Here is a 14,481-nt window from a genome sequence, read left to right on the forward strand (position 1 = left end):
GCTTGCGTGATTTGAGCTCACCTCTTCTCTCTCCTCCTCTCTCTCCTCCAACTAAGCATGAATATATTATTTTAACCCTTATAGCCAGCTGACTAGGACTTATTATACTTGCTCTTATTTGAAACCGTGGATACCCACAAGGTTTCTGCCAGAAAAACACCACGTGGAACATAAACAACCTAGGGTTTCACCAGTACGATCTCTTCCCCTGTCGCCCCATCCCATCCATCAAATCAGCCGTTGTTTTGTGCTACGTCAGGGTCGTTGATGAAAAATCCCATCCATTTGTTTCGATCGAACGTCAGACTCGTCGAAAGCCCATCCATGCATATATTAATGTGGGCACGTTGCAGCCACTTGCTTGGCGCCAATGTCATCGAATATAAAGGCGCAGTCACTGCAGCCACTTCGTCAAATTATTCAAGCGAAGTTGTAACCATGGCTGGAAGGTTCTGGAAGCCTTTCTCCCGCTGCGTCGTCGGCGGCGTCGGGGTGGCTAACTACGACGACGACTTGAGCACATCACGGCGGCGACTCGTGCCAGCACGGCAGCGGAAGAGCAGCTCCCCGAGGATGTCTTCCACGAGCCTGAGCTTGTCGCCGGAGGAGCTCTCGCGGACGCTGACGCTCTCCGGATCGACCCTGCATGCCTTCACCTACGCCGAGCTCCGTGTGGCGACGGGGAACTTCTCCCAAGCTAAGTTCCTCGGCCGCGGCGGCTTCGGCCCAGTCTACAAGGGCACCGTCGACGGCGACGCGGCTGCCGTCAAGTGCCTCGACCTGGACTGCGACACGCAGGGCCACAGGGAGTGGCTGGTGAGTGCGCGCGGTGCAATTCATTTCATTCCCGGTGATGTCATGAGAGCTGGATGCTTTGCTTTCCTGCCGACCTGCCGGACTGTGATAGTAACATGATCGGTTGCAGACTGAGGTGTTTTTTCTTGGGCAAACTGAGGCACGATAACCTGGTGAAGCTGATCGGGTACTGCTACGAGGGCGAGCACCGGATGCTGGTTTATGAGTTCATGGCCGCCGGGAGCTTGGAGAGCCACCTCTTCGAAAGTGAGCTCCTCTTCTGCTTTCTGCTCTCCATTATTGTACAGTACCACTCTTTAAAAAGTTAGCCTGGAATAGTTTTTCTCACTCCGAGGATTCAATCTTTCGTTTTCTGTTGCTGATTATTCATGCTTTATGTTTCCATTATTTTGTGCGAGGGACAAACTTCTTTTTCACGATCCTTACAAGTGTAGGTCAACGTGGATGAGGAGGCTTAACTGACCAATAATTCTATGTATATCTTTCAGGTATCATTAGTTGCTCTCTACCGTGGATGACAAGGATGAAGATCGCCTTCGGTGCAGCCAAGGGCCTTACCTTCCTCCATAACACCGACACACCGGTGATCTACCGCGACTTTAAGGCCTCAAACATCTTACTCGACATGGTAAGCCAAACATGATGAATATACTACTTTTTGGCTGTTTCTGGTCTAGTCTCACAGTCAACCTAATCCAGATGTATGTCCACCGCCGTTGTCAAGCTAATACACATTCGCAATTGCATTATGCTACCAAAAATATCGACATTTACATATATCTAGTTCCAAAATATTTTATATAATCTTATCTCACTTTGTAATCATGTGTTAATCGTATTTCCTTTTGTGCTATCTCAGGATTATAACACCAAGCTGTCCGACTTTGGGTTGGCCAAGGATGGACCCACAAGCGACGAGACTCACGTGACCACACGTATTATGGGGACACATGGGTACGCAGCACCAGAGTACATCATGACGGGTCACTTGACCGCTAAGAGCGATGTTTATAGCTTTGGTGTAGTTTTGTTGGAGCTCCTATCCGGGCGTCGATCTGTGGACCATGCACGCCGTCCAAGGGAGAAGCACCTTGTGAACTGGGCCAGGCCATATCTCAAGCATTATGATAGGCTATACAAGATCATGGATCCAACTCTCGAGTGTCATTTTTCTTGCAAAGGAGCAGAGGTGGCGGCAATAGTGGCGTACAAATGTCTCACTCAATACCCAGAATCCAGACCCACCATGAAGCAGGTGGTCAAGGCCCTAGAGCCTATACTTGGCATGGAAGACATCTATACTGAGAGTCCATTTGTGTTCACAGTTACTGTAGACAAGAAAAAGGTGGTGGACATAAAGTTGGATAACGAGGAGAAGCAAATCCCCCATCACCAAAACCATCGGGACCGACACCGACAGAATTATCCCAAATCGATAATCCACACCGGCAATGTGCTCCGCGGACAAGATGGTGTCACTGTCCGGTACACAGCTGTACATCGGCGACAACGAAGGTCGACAAGATACCACCGTGTAGGACTAGGGCAGTGACTTGAGTAGAACAAAACGTTACCTATTTCAATATTATAGTAATTTGATATGATGTCACATATTTCAATATTATAGCAACTAGAATAGTGGCCCTCGCAAATGCGAGGGCATCCTCTTTAGGCAGTTATTTTATGCACCATTCTATTCTATCAATACAATATTATATTATTCTATATTGTATGCTAAGTAAAATATCATGTGTGAAACATCTTTAAGAACATCATACTATGGACCATATAATAACCAATTGTGGTTGTAGGGGAAAGCCCCTACTGGGGGGAAATATCGTTTTTCTAAAGTAGTGCTCTATTTTTCTTTTTTTTTTGACAAATTTACCCTAGGGGAAGCCCCTACTGTGTGTAGTGCTCACATGTATCATGTATGAGAAGTAATCATACTATCATCAGATGGTATTTGAATCATTAAAAAATTACATAAAGTAACGACAAAGAGAGGTTGACAAAAGGATATTATCGAGTAAGTCTTTCCAAGAAGAAGGTTGCATGGACAAAGGGGAATATATAGCCGTCAACCTTATGTTTATCCAGAATACTTGATCAGGTACAACGCATAATGAATTTATACAACTATATATGCATGCCTGACTACTTGTTGTTATAATGCAATACACATGTAGATGCAGCAGTATATATGTATGCAATGATATTATTTGTTTTGGTAATTAAACACGAGTGTGGATTTTGTACACCCACGCATGGGTGTGGGTGTACTCTCTGCCGCTCGTTCAGACCTCGAGATTCGTGCAAAGTGCAGCTGGGTTGAACATTTTCCATCCCATCTGGAATTTTCGGGTCGCATCGCGAGCTCCTTTTTGTCTGGCTTTTCTCCGCTGGAACCGGTGCCTGAGCCTAGCCTCTGTTCATGTCGGAGACATAGCCCTTGGTGGAGACGCTGCAGCTCACTCTGTCCCAAAATCAGTAGGTGTCCCATCCTCCGTTCCCCATCTCTTTCCGGGATTCCTCGTGCTCTTGCCGCCGGCCGAGATTCGCGATTCTCCCCCCGCCGGCCATCTTCCCCGGGAGCGGCGGCTGCTCCGTCGCGCAGCCTTGCCGCAGTACCACCAGTTAGCTCCGTCGTGCTGCTCTCGTGCAGGTACAGAACAGTACGCCGTCGCGCAGAATCACAGTATGTCCTCTTCCCCTTTCCTTCTGTTTGATTTTGTACTTACGGCGACTATGTCCTCTTCCCCCTTTTCCTTGAGCTTTGCTTCTGTACTTACGGCGTCGTCTGCTGCGTGCAGACAATGGCCGCCGGGAAACTCCAGAGCATGCCACGCCACGGTGCCGCAGATAGGCTCACGGGCAGACGCAGGAGCCACACGCGGGCGGGAACCGTCACCGTGGATGAAACGGGCTCGTCCTCCACAGGCACACCTCACGCCGCCGAGCGTGGCGTCCAGGAGGAGGGCGGCGGCACCGCCTGCGACGACTGCGCATTGGCAGATGTCCGGCTCGACGATCTTGGCCTCGTTGTTGGGCGATAGCAGCTCGGCCGTTCCATGCCGACTGCCGACGGCTTTCTTCGATCGAGTCCGTGGGCGCGCCGATGGCTGGCCGTGTTCTCCGTCAGCCCAAACCGCAGCAGGATCTCCGCCTGCGGTAGCGGCTTCGGGTGCGCGACCATGGCGACCGGCCTCCAACGACCGTCCGCTCTGACAACGGCTGCGGCAATGTTATAGGGCGCCGAGCCGCCGACAGCCACCCGGGGAGGTGAAGATCACATGTCCTCTTAACTTGACCAACGGCCTATCGTCGTGCTGCGGCGGCCGGGCCGCCGGTAGGATGGGCGTGTACGTCCGCTCTGGACCATGCCGCACGCACGCCACGCGGGAGCTGGTGGAGCAGTACGTCGGCGCCAGCGACCTCATCACCATGTGACGGTGGATGGCCGGACCAGCTGCATAAGGGTCGTCGCGGAGATGAAGCCGACCATGATGGGAGAATGTTGTCGAGGAACAGAGACGCCGTGGAGATGGCAATTGCAGAGCTGGCATCGGAGTGGAAGAAGAAGGTGGACGTGGCCAATGAGATCCAGTGGGAGGCCGCAGCAGCCTCCTTCTCGCGCATTGTCGTTGCTGTCGTCGATACGTATATTCAGTTTGTAAATATGATGAGGCGAGTTAGATTGTCCTAGATATTCAGTTTGTAAAGAACAGATGTCTTGTTTTCAAACACAAAAGCAGAGTGTTCCTGATTGTCCTAAATATTCAGTTTGTAAAGAACAGAAGTTGTTCAATCGAATATGGTGTCTTGTTTCCAAACACAAAAGCAGAGTGTTCCTGACGGTGCAGGGGCGGCGAAGTATGCATGTAGCGGAGAACATGATCTCCGGCGACAAAGAATTTGCAACTGTGGTGCCGTGGTGGTGCTGCTTGAAGACGGTGACTCTTCTTCAGACCTTGGCTCGCAGTGTTTTAGGAGCGGGGCGAAAATGCCAATCTAGAAATCACATAGGAGTAGTATTAAATTCAGCTTGATTTTCCATGATTGGATACTAGATACATTAGAGCTACAAAGTTAGGCGTTAATTTAGAATTTTAGATATATTTGTAACTTAAGTCTTTACATTACTGAGCTGCAATCGCATAGGAACAACACGGCGCAAAGGACAATGGCCGGCGACGTGAAGTTCACGTACGCGTGCGTGCGCCCGCCAGCGGCGAGCAGCTCAGCCGCTGACGTGCAGTCCAGGTGCGCGTGCGTGTGACCGTCGATGGCGAGCAGCTCGGCCGCTGACGTAAAATCCATCCGCGTGCGTGTAATCGTCGACGGCGAGCAGCTCGGCCGGCGACGTGAAGTTCAGGTACGTATGCGTGCAACCGTTGACAGCGATCAGCTCTCTCCATGGAGTGCGCCCTCCATGGACTGGGAGCAGTTGGCGGCGGGGACCGACCGCATCCACCACACCAGGCCAGGACGGAGCCCCAGGGGACGGCCGCGTGACTCCATGCCTGGCCAGAGCCGCTACCGCTACCGCAGGCGCATAGCATCAGGGGCTTCGAGACGTGCTCGGATGTTTCTTCGTTGAGGCTGCATGCGCGGTTTTGACTCCATGCGCGGCCAGCGTCACCGCCGGATCCGCCGCCGCCGGAGCCTTCGCAGCCGGAACCGCCGCCGCCAGATCCGCGTCCTCCACTGCAACCGCATCCGCCGAAGCCTGCGACGCCGGCGCATCCGCATCCGCCGAAGCCTGCGACGCCGGCGCCGCCGCGTCCTCCAACGCCGGCGAATCCGCATCCGCCTCCGGCGCTTCCGCCCCCGCCGCCACAACCGCCACAAGTGCTGCATCGGTGGCCAGACGCGTCGCTGCTACGCAGAGAAGAGTGCGACATGGTGCAGCAATGGAGGTCGCGCGCGAGGAAGGAATGGAGGGGGCGGCGTGCCTATCGCGCGTGAGGAAAGTGTGGACTGTGGAGGGATGGTGACCTGGTGTGCCTGTCGGTTCGAGAAGAAAGAGAATCCGCGAATCCTGGTGTCAAAGCCGTGCCGGGATGCTTTCCGCACGACCCCACGCGCTGTGCAAAACTATTGGAAAAATGACTTACAGGATTTCTCTTCCCACCCCACTTTTTCGAATCTGAAAGCATCCGACGGCTGTGGAAGCACCCACACCCATGCTTGTAAGCACAAATGTATTTCCGATTAAACACAACATGTTTTTTTTTCGATATGGGAGCATCGCCCCAGCCTCTGCATCAATAGATGCACACGGCTATCTTTATTAAACACAACATGTAAATGAAAATTAATGCGCGAGCCAAGGGCTAAAATGATTTTCATTGATGGGCACACAAAAAAGAAAGGGTGTGCCTATGTCTCAGTTGACTGAGATTTTCTTAAGTCTCAGTCAACTCAGAAAAGTGCAACTACAGTTGAAAGAAAAGTGCAACTCGGTGCAGTTGCACATTTCTGTCAGAAAAGTGCAATTACACTTTTTTAACAGAAAAGTGCAACTCAAAGCACATTTTTGTAAGTGACTTAGACTTAAGAAAATCTCAGTTGACTGAGACATAGCAAAACCGAAAAATAAATTACTGGAACTCACAACGTTGTAAATGATGTGGCATACTACATCTGCATTTAATGATAGTAGGCAAGAATTATCACCCACAAAGTCATCTACTCAAATACGATTGATAATAATAGAGACTATTGTGTACGATTGACAATAACCGAGACTACAATACTATGTAACTCACTCATGCTTGATTTGCGTCATCTTGCCAGATCTAAGCAGACAACATCCTAATGCAAAAACATATGGTTTCTAGAATGACATTTACATGCATATCTCAGTAAAATTTGTATTGCCAACATAAATAGGAAGAAATGATCGAGTACAATTGTCCACTGCCGAGATGTGGTTTTGCAGTAGTCAAAAGTTTTCGATTAATATAAAAATTCATGGTTATCTAACATAGCAAATGAGTGTTAGAAACAAAACAAATACTCTTAATCCTCAGTGCAGCTTCAAATATTTAGCTTCGAGAATGGAAGTAGGCAAAGGATTTTTTGTGTTTGCTCAGACAATTATGGACAGCTAGTAACTCAAAACGAAAGCAGGAATCCATTATTGAGAACAAACTCTTTGCTTGACTTCACAATAACAGATGTACAGCTGGCTATACTACGTGAACTGCTTTACTACAGCAAACTGATGGCATATAGCATTGAAAAACTATGTACATACCTACCGAACAGCATCAAACCTGAAGTTCAATGAGTAAATGCAATGTCATGTATTTCCTCCGGTCTCTTTTTAATTGACTCGAATTTAGTAGTACAACTTTATATTAAATTTGAGTCAATTAAAATGGACTGGAGGGAGTAGTTATATAGGCAGGTCAAGATAACCAAATTCAGACATAGGTTTTGTGTTCCATATCAAATCATAGTTACCCCTATTCATAGAAGCCTGCAAGTCACCAGAGAATCGCTCTTTTGTTGAACTGAACTGGAGCTCATGCATACTAACAAGCTGAAGAACCAAGAAGAGAAGGCACGGTTAGAACTGAACTTCTGGTGTAGTAAAGTAAGATGTGCAGCCAGCAAACTCCCCTTTGTACTGAACATGTAGTGATGCTGACACACAAGCAGTCGTGCACCGAAAATGTAGTTATCCTGGACAGCTAGACATGCAAAACCTATTGTTTGGACTCTGCCGGTTCAAGCTTCCAGGCAATTAATTAGCCTAATCATATATATGAGGAACGCCAACACCTCGTCTTTCTTCTCCACGTGCTTGCAGAACAGCCAAAGGTGTTGGCACTTGGGAGCGAGAAGAGATCCAGGCCGGAAATCTATCCGCAAGTTCTCTCCAGCTCCAATCGGCGACCCTGTTCACGCCTCCGCACTCCATCCTCAACGTTGTATCCTGGAAGAGAGCCTGACATACGGGATTTGGCCAAAGCAACTTATACAGTGCCGCGGCAGGATGCATGGTGATTTCGCGTCGATGGTCGGCTGGTGGCAGCCTCTATCCTCGCCTATTACTGCTCCAAGCCTCGACGCGGGTTGCGGGAGTTCCTTGCTCTCCAAGGCAGGTACTCATCTAGTGCTCCAAGCCTGCTCTTAATTAAATAGTAATGGAACAAAGCTGCATGTATAGATGGAGCAGGTATATTACTGAAGTTGGAGGATCTCTCGCATCTGCTTCATGCTTCGAGTTGCTGCCACCACGTACGCCTGGGACGGTGGGAAGGGCCTCTTATTCCCACCGCCTGCCTCAATGAATGCCCACACCAAGGTAGAAGCCTCAATGGATGCCCACACAAAGGTAGAGGAAGGACGGGAGACAATGATGTCAGAGAGGCAACGGCGCTAAGGCAGTCGAGCGCTGAAGATTGCTCGTCGACTCTAGGGCATCAGACCTTTCATGTTGATTCTTTTCCGACGCGACGATGCATCAAGGACTCTATGATGTGACGGAGACGCTTTGGTGAAGGGGGAAAATGTGCCTCCCAGGAGCCAAACTGCTTCTTGCTGGTGTAGCTCGCCGACGTACTCACGTACATGGCTGGCTGGTGTAGCTCGCCGACGTACATGGCTGCACGCACAAAGAATCGAATTGATACGAAGTAGATTGATTTCTCCTGGTGAAATTCGACATGGGACAAACAAAGGCCAGTTTAGCAGAAACCGTACGTAAGCATGGGAGCACCCTACGTAAGCATGGGAGCAGCAACCTCTGGGAGGATGGTGGCTCAAGAAGGCTTTAGAGCATCTCCAACACGCGCGCAAAAAACCGGCGCGCTAAACTTCCATTTCGGCGCGCTGTAAACCGCTGGCGCGCGTGATACCGAATTTTTCCCCGCCGGATGCTTCATTTTGCAGCGCGCATTGGTGCGGGAAAAAAACACCTCCGCCGGAGGCTCTATTTTGCACAGCGCGCTGCGCAAACTGCTAAATTCGACCGTTTTTTTTCAAAATTAATCAAACAAACAATGAAAATTTGATCGAAAATACGAATATATTTAAAAGTTCAACGATACAACGCGACATAGAGGGCGAAAATAGAAATCGAAACTAAGCTACTCGTCCGACTCCCAGTCGAAGTTCGAGGAGTGGGTGCTCGGAGTCGTCTCCGACACCGGCGTCGTCGTCCACTCGAAGGAGGAGGAGGAGGAGAGGACGATGGTGGACGGCCCTACGCCGTTCTTGTTTTCCTCCTCCTTCCTCGCCGCCTTCTCGGCCCTCTCCGCCTTTCTCGCCGCGGACTCGGCGCGGCGCTTGTCGCGACTGGCTTTCTTCTTTGCCTTCGCCGCCGCCTTCTCCTCCTCCTTCTGCGCGTAGAAGGCCTCCGTGGCAGCGACGTCTTCCGGGAAGCGGCGAGCCCATTCGAGGCGCATCGCCTCGTCGCGCTTGGCAATGAGGAGGCGCTATTGCTCGCGCGTGATCACCAGCGGCGGCGGCGCGAGCATCTCCTCCTGCGCCCGCGTAAACACATCATGAAAATTCATGGTGCGGCGGGAGCGGCTGATACGTCTCAAACGTATCTATAATTTCTTATGTTCCATGCTACTTTATTGATGATACTCACATGTTTTATACATACTTTATGTCATATTTATGCATTTTCCGGCACTAACCTATTGACAAGATGCCGAAGAGGCAGTTGCTGTTTTCTGTTGTTTTTGGTTTCAGAAATCCTAGTAAGGAAATATTCTCGGAATTGGACGAAATCAACGCCCAGGGTCTTATTTTTCCACGAAACTTCCAGAAGACCGAAAGGATCACGAAGTGGGGCGACGAGGCGCCGCCACACCAGGGCCGCGCGGCCAAGGGTGGGGCCGCGCCGCCCTGTTGTGTGGGCCCCTTGTGACGCCCCTGGACCTACCCTTCCGCCTACTTAAAGTTTTCGTCGAGAAAACCCAGTACCGAGAGCCACGATACGAAAAACCTTCCAGAGACGCCGCCGCCGCCAATTCCATCTCGGGGGATTCAGGAGATCGCCTCCGGCACCCTGCCGGAGAGAGGAATCATCTCCCGGAGGACTCTTCATCGCCATGATCGCCTCCGGAGTGATGTGTGAGTAGTTCACCCCTGAACTATGGGTCCATAGCAGTAGCTAGATGGTTGTCTTCTCCTCATTGTGCTATCATTGTTCGATCTTGTGAGCTACCTAACATGATCAAGATCATCTATTTGTAATGCTACATGTTGCGTTTGTTGGGATCCGATGAATATGGAATACTATGTTATGTTGATTATCAATCTATCATATATGTGTTGTTTATGATCTTGCATGCTCTCCGTTGCTAGTAGGGGCTCTGGCCAAGTTGATACTTGTAACTCCAAGAGGGAGTATTTATGCTCGATAGTGGGTTCATGCCTCCATTAAATGCAGGATGACAGAAAAGTTCTAAGGTTGTGGATGTGCTGTTGCTACTAGGGATAAAACATCGATGCTTTGTCTAAGGATATTTGTGTTGATTACATTACGTACCATACTTAATGTAATTGTCTGTTGTTTGCAACTTAATACTGGAAGGGGTGCGGATGCTAACCCGAAGGTGGACTTTTTAGGCATAGATGCATGCTGGATAGCGGTCTATGTACTTTGTCGTAATGCCCGATTGAATTTCACACTACTCATCATGATATGTATGTGCATTGTCATGCCCTCTTTATTTGTCAATTGCCCAACTGTAATTTGTTCACCCAACATGCTAATTCTTATTGGAGAGACACCACTAGTGAACTGTGGACCCCGGTTCATTCTTTTACATCGAATACAATCTACTGCAATACTTGTTTTTACTGTTCTTTGCAAACATCATCTTCCGCACTATACATCTAATTCTTTGTTACAGCAAGCCGGTGAGATTGACAACCTCACTGTTAAGTTGGGGCAAAGTACTTGGATTGTGTTGTGCAGGTTCCACGTTGGCGTCGGAATCCCTGGTGTTGCGCCGCACTACACTCCGCCACCAACAACCTTCAACGTGCTTCTTGAGTCCTACTAGTTCGATAACCTTGGTTTCTTTCTGAGGAAAAACTCGCTGCTGTACGCATCATACCTTCCTCTTGGGGTTCCCAACGGACGTGTGCTGTACCGTCAGAAGCAACGTTTTTTTCTGGCGCCGTTGCCGGGGAGATCAAGACTCGCTGCAAGGGGAGTCTCCCACTTCCAATCTATTTACTTTGTTTTTGTCTTGCTTTACTTTATTTTATTTACTGCTTTGTTTGCTTTCTTATATCAAAATACAAAAAAATTAGTTACTTGCTTTACTTTATTTACTATCTTGTTTGCGTTCTCCATATTAAAAACACAAAAAAAATTAGTTACTTGCATTTACTTTACTTATTTCATCATGTTTCCTCCTAATTTCACTCTTAAAGATGTACCGGTAGGACAAGGGTCTATCATTGGAAGAGATAATATAGAAGAATTTTTCACCCATATTAGTATGGATGAAGATTTTGAAGATATACAATTATTAAAAGTTGCTCCTACTTATGAAAGTGCTTCTGCCTGTTTAGTACACATGTTGGAAACTAGATTTGTTAATCTCAATCCCATAATACAACATATGTTTCTTACACTTTCTGATATGGAGATGGGAGAAAAGAGATATTTTGTTTTAAAAGTCCTTGTTAGAGAATTTGGCGATGTAGCAGGAGAAGCTAGAAAAGTCTTTACTAAATATAAAATGCTTGGCTCTTATACCAACTTTGCTAGTACTCTTGAAAAGATGGAAAAAGATAGACAAAAGTACACTAATAAAGTTAATTATGAGGGGGATATTAAAACATCAATACCTTGCAAGCTCTTAGGAATGTGCGAGGCACTAGAAAAGAATTTTGATTGGATTATTCCTGAAAATTTGTTTGATAAGAATAGCAAGCCTAAGAGTAATGAAAAAAGAGCCTCTGAAACTTACATAGATAAGATACAATGCATAGTTGAGAAAACTCCAAGCCCCTCTGTTGATGCTTCATCTCTTGATAACACTTGACTCACACTTTCTGCGCCTAGCTGAAAGGCGTTAAAGAAAAGCGCTTATGGGAGACAACCCATTATTTTACTTCTGCACTTTTGTTTTATATTTGAGTCTTGAAAGTTGTTACTACTGTAGCAACCTCTCCTTATCTTTATTTTATTGCATTGTTGTGCCAAGTAAAGTCTTTGATAGTAAAGATGATACTAGATTTGGATTACTGCGCAGAAACAGAATTCTTACTGTCACGAAATTGAGTAGCCCCGTCTGTAGGTAACTCAGAAAAATCTTCCAATTTACGTGCGTGATCCTCAGATATGTACGCAACTTTCATTCAATTTGAGCATTTTCATCTGAGCAAGTTAAGTGCCCCAGAAAAATTCGTCTTTACGTACTATTCTGTTTTGACAGATTCTGCCTTTTATTTCGCATTGCCTGTTTTGCTATGTTTGATGGATTTCTTTGTTCCATTAACTTTCAGTAGCTTTGTGCAATGTCCAGAAGTGTTAAGAATGATTATTTCACCTCTGAACATATGAATTTTTGATTATGCACTAACCCTCTAATGAGTTTGTCTTGAGTTTGGTGTGGAGGAAGTTTTCAAGGATCAAGAGAGGAGGATGATACAATATGATCAAGGAGAGTGAAAGCTCTAAGTTTGGGGATACCCCCGTGGTTCATCCCTGCACATTTCAAGAAGACTCAAGCATCTAATCTTGGGGATGCCCAAGGCATCCCCTTCTTCATCGACAACTTATCAGGTCACCTCTAGTGAAACTATATTTTTATTCCATCACATCTTATGTGCTTTACTTTGAGCGTCTTTATGTTAATGTTTTTGTTTTGTTTGAATAAAATTGGATCCTAGCATTCATTGTGTGGGAGAAAGACACGCTCCGCTGTTGCATATGAACACATATGTTCTTAGCTTTATTCTTAATATTCATGGCGAAGGTTGAAACTGCTTCGTTAATTCTTATATGGTTGGAAACAGAAAATGCTACATGTGGTAATTGGTATAATGTCTTAAATAATTTGATACTTGGCAATTGTTGTGCTCATGTTTAAGCTCTTGCATCATGTACTTTGCACCTATTAGTGAAGAAATACTGTAGAGCTTGTTAAAATTTGGTTTGCATGATTGGTCTCTCTAAGGTCTAGATATTTTCTGGTGAGGGTTTGAACAACAAGTAAGACAGTGTAGAGTCTTATAATGCTTGCGATATGTTCTTATGTAAGTTTTTTGCTGTACCGGTTCATACTTGTGTTTGCTTCAAATAACCTTGCTAGCCTAAGCCTTATATTGAGAGGGAATACTTCTCGTGCATCCAAAATCCTTGAGCCAAAAACTATGCCATTTGTGTCCACCATACCTACCTACTACATGGTATTTCTCTGCCATTCCAAAGTAAATTGCTTGAGTGCTACCTTTAAAATTCCATTCTTTGTCTTTGCAATATATAGCTCATGGGAAAAATAGCTTAAAAATTATTGTGGTATTGAATATGTACTTATGTATCTTATTTCTTAATAAGTTGCTTGTTGAGCGATAACCATGTTCCTGGGGACGCCATCAACTATTTCACTTTGCTGAATATCATGTGAGTTGCTATGCATGTTCGTCTTGTCTGAAGTAAGGGTGATTTATCATGATCAAATGGTTTGAGTATGCATATTGTTAGAGAAGAACATTGGGCCGCTAAATAAAGGCATGATCCATGGTGGAAGTTTCAGTTTGGACAACAATCCTCAATCTCTTATGAGAATATTATCTGTTGTTGAATGCTTATGCATTAAAGAGGAGTCCATTATCTGTTGTCTATGTTGTCCCGGTATGGATGTCTAAGTTGAGAATAATCAAAAGCGAGAAATCTAATGCGAACTTTCTCCTTAGACCTTTGTACAGGCGGCATAGAGGTACCCCTTTGTGACACTTGGTTAAAATATATGTTATGCAATGATAATCCATGTAAATCCAAGCTAATTAGGACGAGGTGCGGGCACTATTGGTAATCTATGCATGAGGCTTGCAACTTATAGGATATCTTATACATAACACATATGCTTTATTACTACCGTTGACAAAATTGTTTCTTATTTTCAAAATAAAAGCTCTAGCACAAATATAGCAATCAATGCTTCCCTCTGCGAAGGGCCATTCTGTTACTTTTATATTGAGTCAGTTAACCTACTTCTTTCTATCTTAGAAGCAAACACTTGTGTTAACTGTGCATTGATTCTTACATACTTGCTTATTTGCATTCATCATATTACTTTGTATTGACAATTATCCATGAGATAAACATGTTGAAGTTGAAAGCAACTGCTGAAACTTAAATCTTCCTTTATGTTGCTTCAATGTCTTTACTTTGAATATATTGCTTTATGAGTTAACTCTTATGCAAGACTTATTAATGCTTGTCTTGAAAGTACTATTCATGAAAAGTCTTTGCTATATGATTCATTTGTTTACTCATTATCTTTACCATTGCTTCGAATCGCTGCATTCATTACATATGCTTACAATAGTATTGATCAAGATTATGATAGCATGTCACTTCAGAAATTATCTTTGTTATCGTTTACCTACTCGAGGACGAGTAGGAACTAAGCTTGGGGATGCTTGAAACGTCTCAAACGTATCTATAATTTC

General features: G+C 46.1%; 1 pseudogene; it reads left to right on the top strand.

Annotated features, from left to right (window-relative positions):
- The first annotated feature begins 438 nt into the window (after positions 1–438).
- On the top strand, positions 439–3,872 carry LOC127315962 (probable serine/threonine-protein kinase PBL16; annotated as a pseudogene).
- Positions 3,873–14,481: the final 10,609 nt, after the last annotated feature.

The sequence above is a fragment of the Lolium perenne genome, chromosome 7, assembly GCF_019359855.2.
Source record: "Lolium perenne isolate Kyuss_39 chromosome 7, Kyuss_2.0, whole genome shotgun sequence".
Taxonomy (NCBI): domain Eukaryota; kingdom Viridiplantae; phylum Streptophyta; class Magnoliopsida; order Poales; family Poaceae; genus Lolium; species Lolium perenne.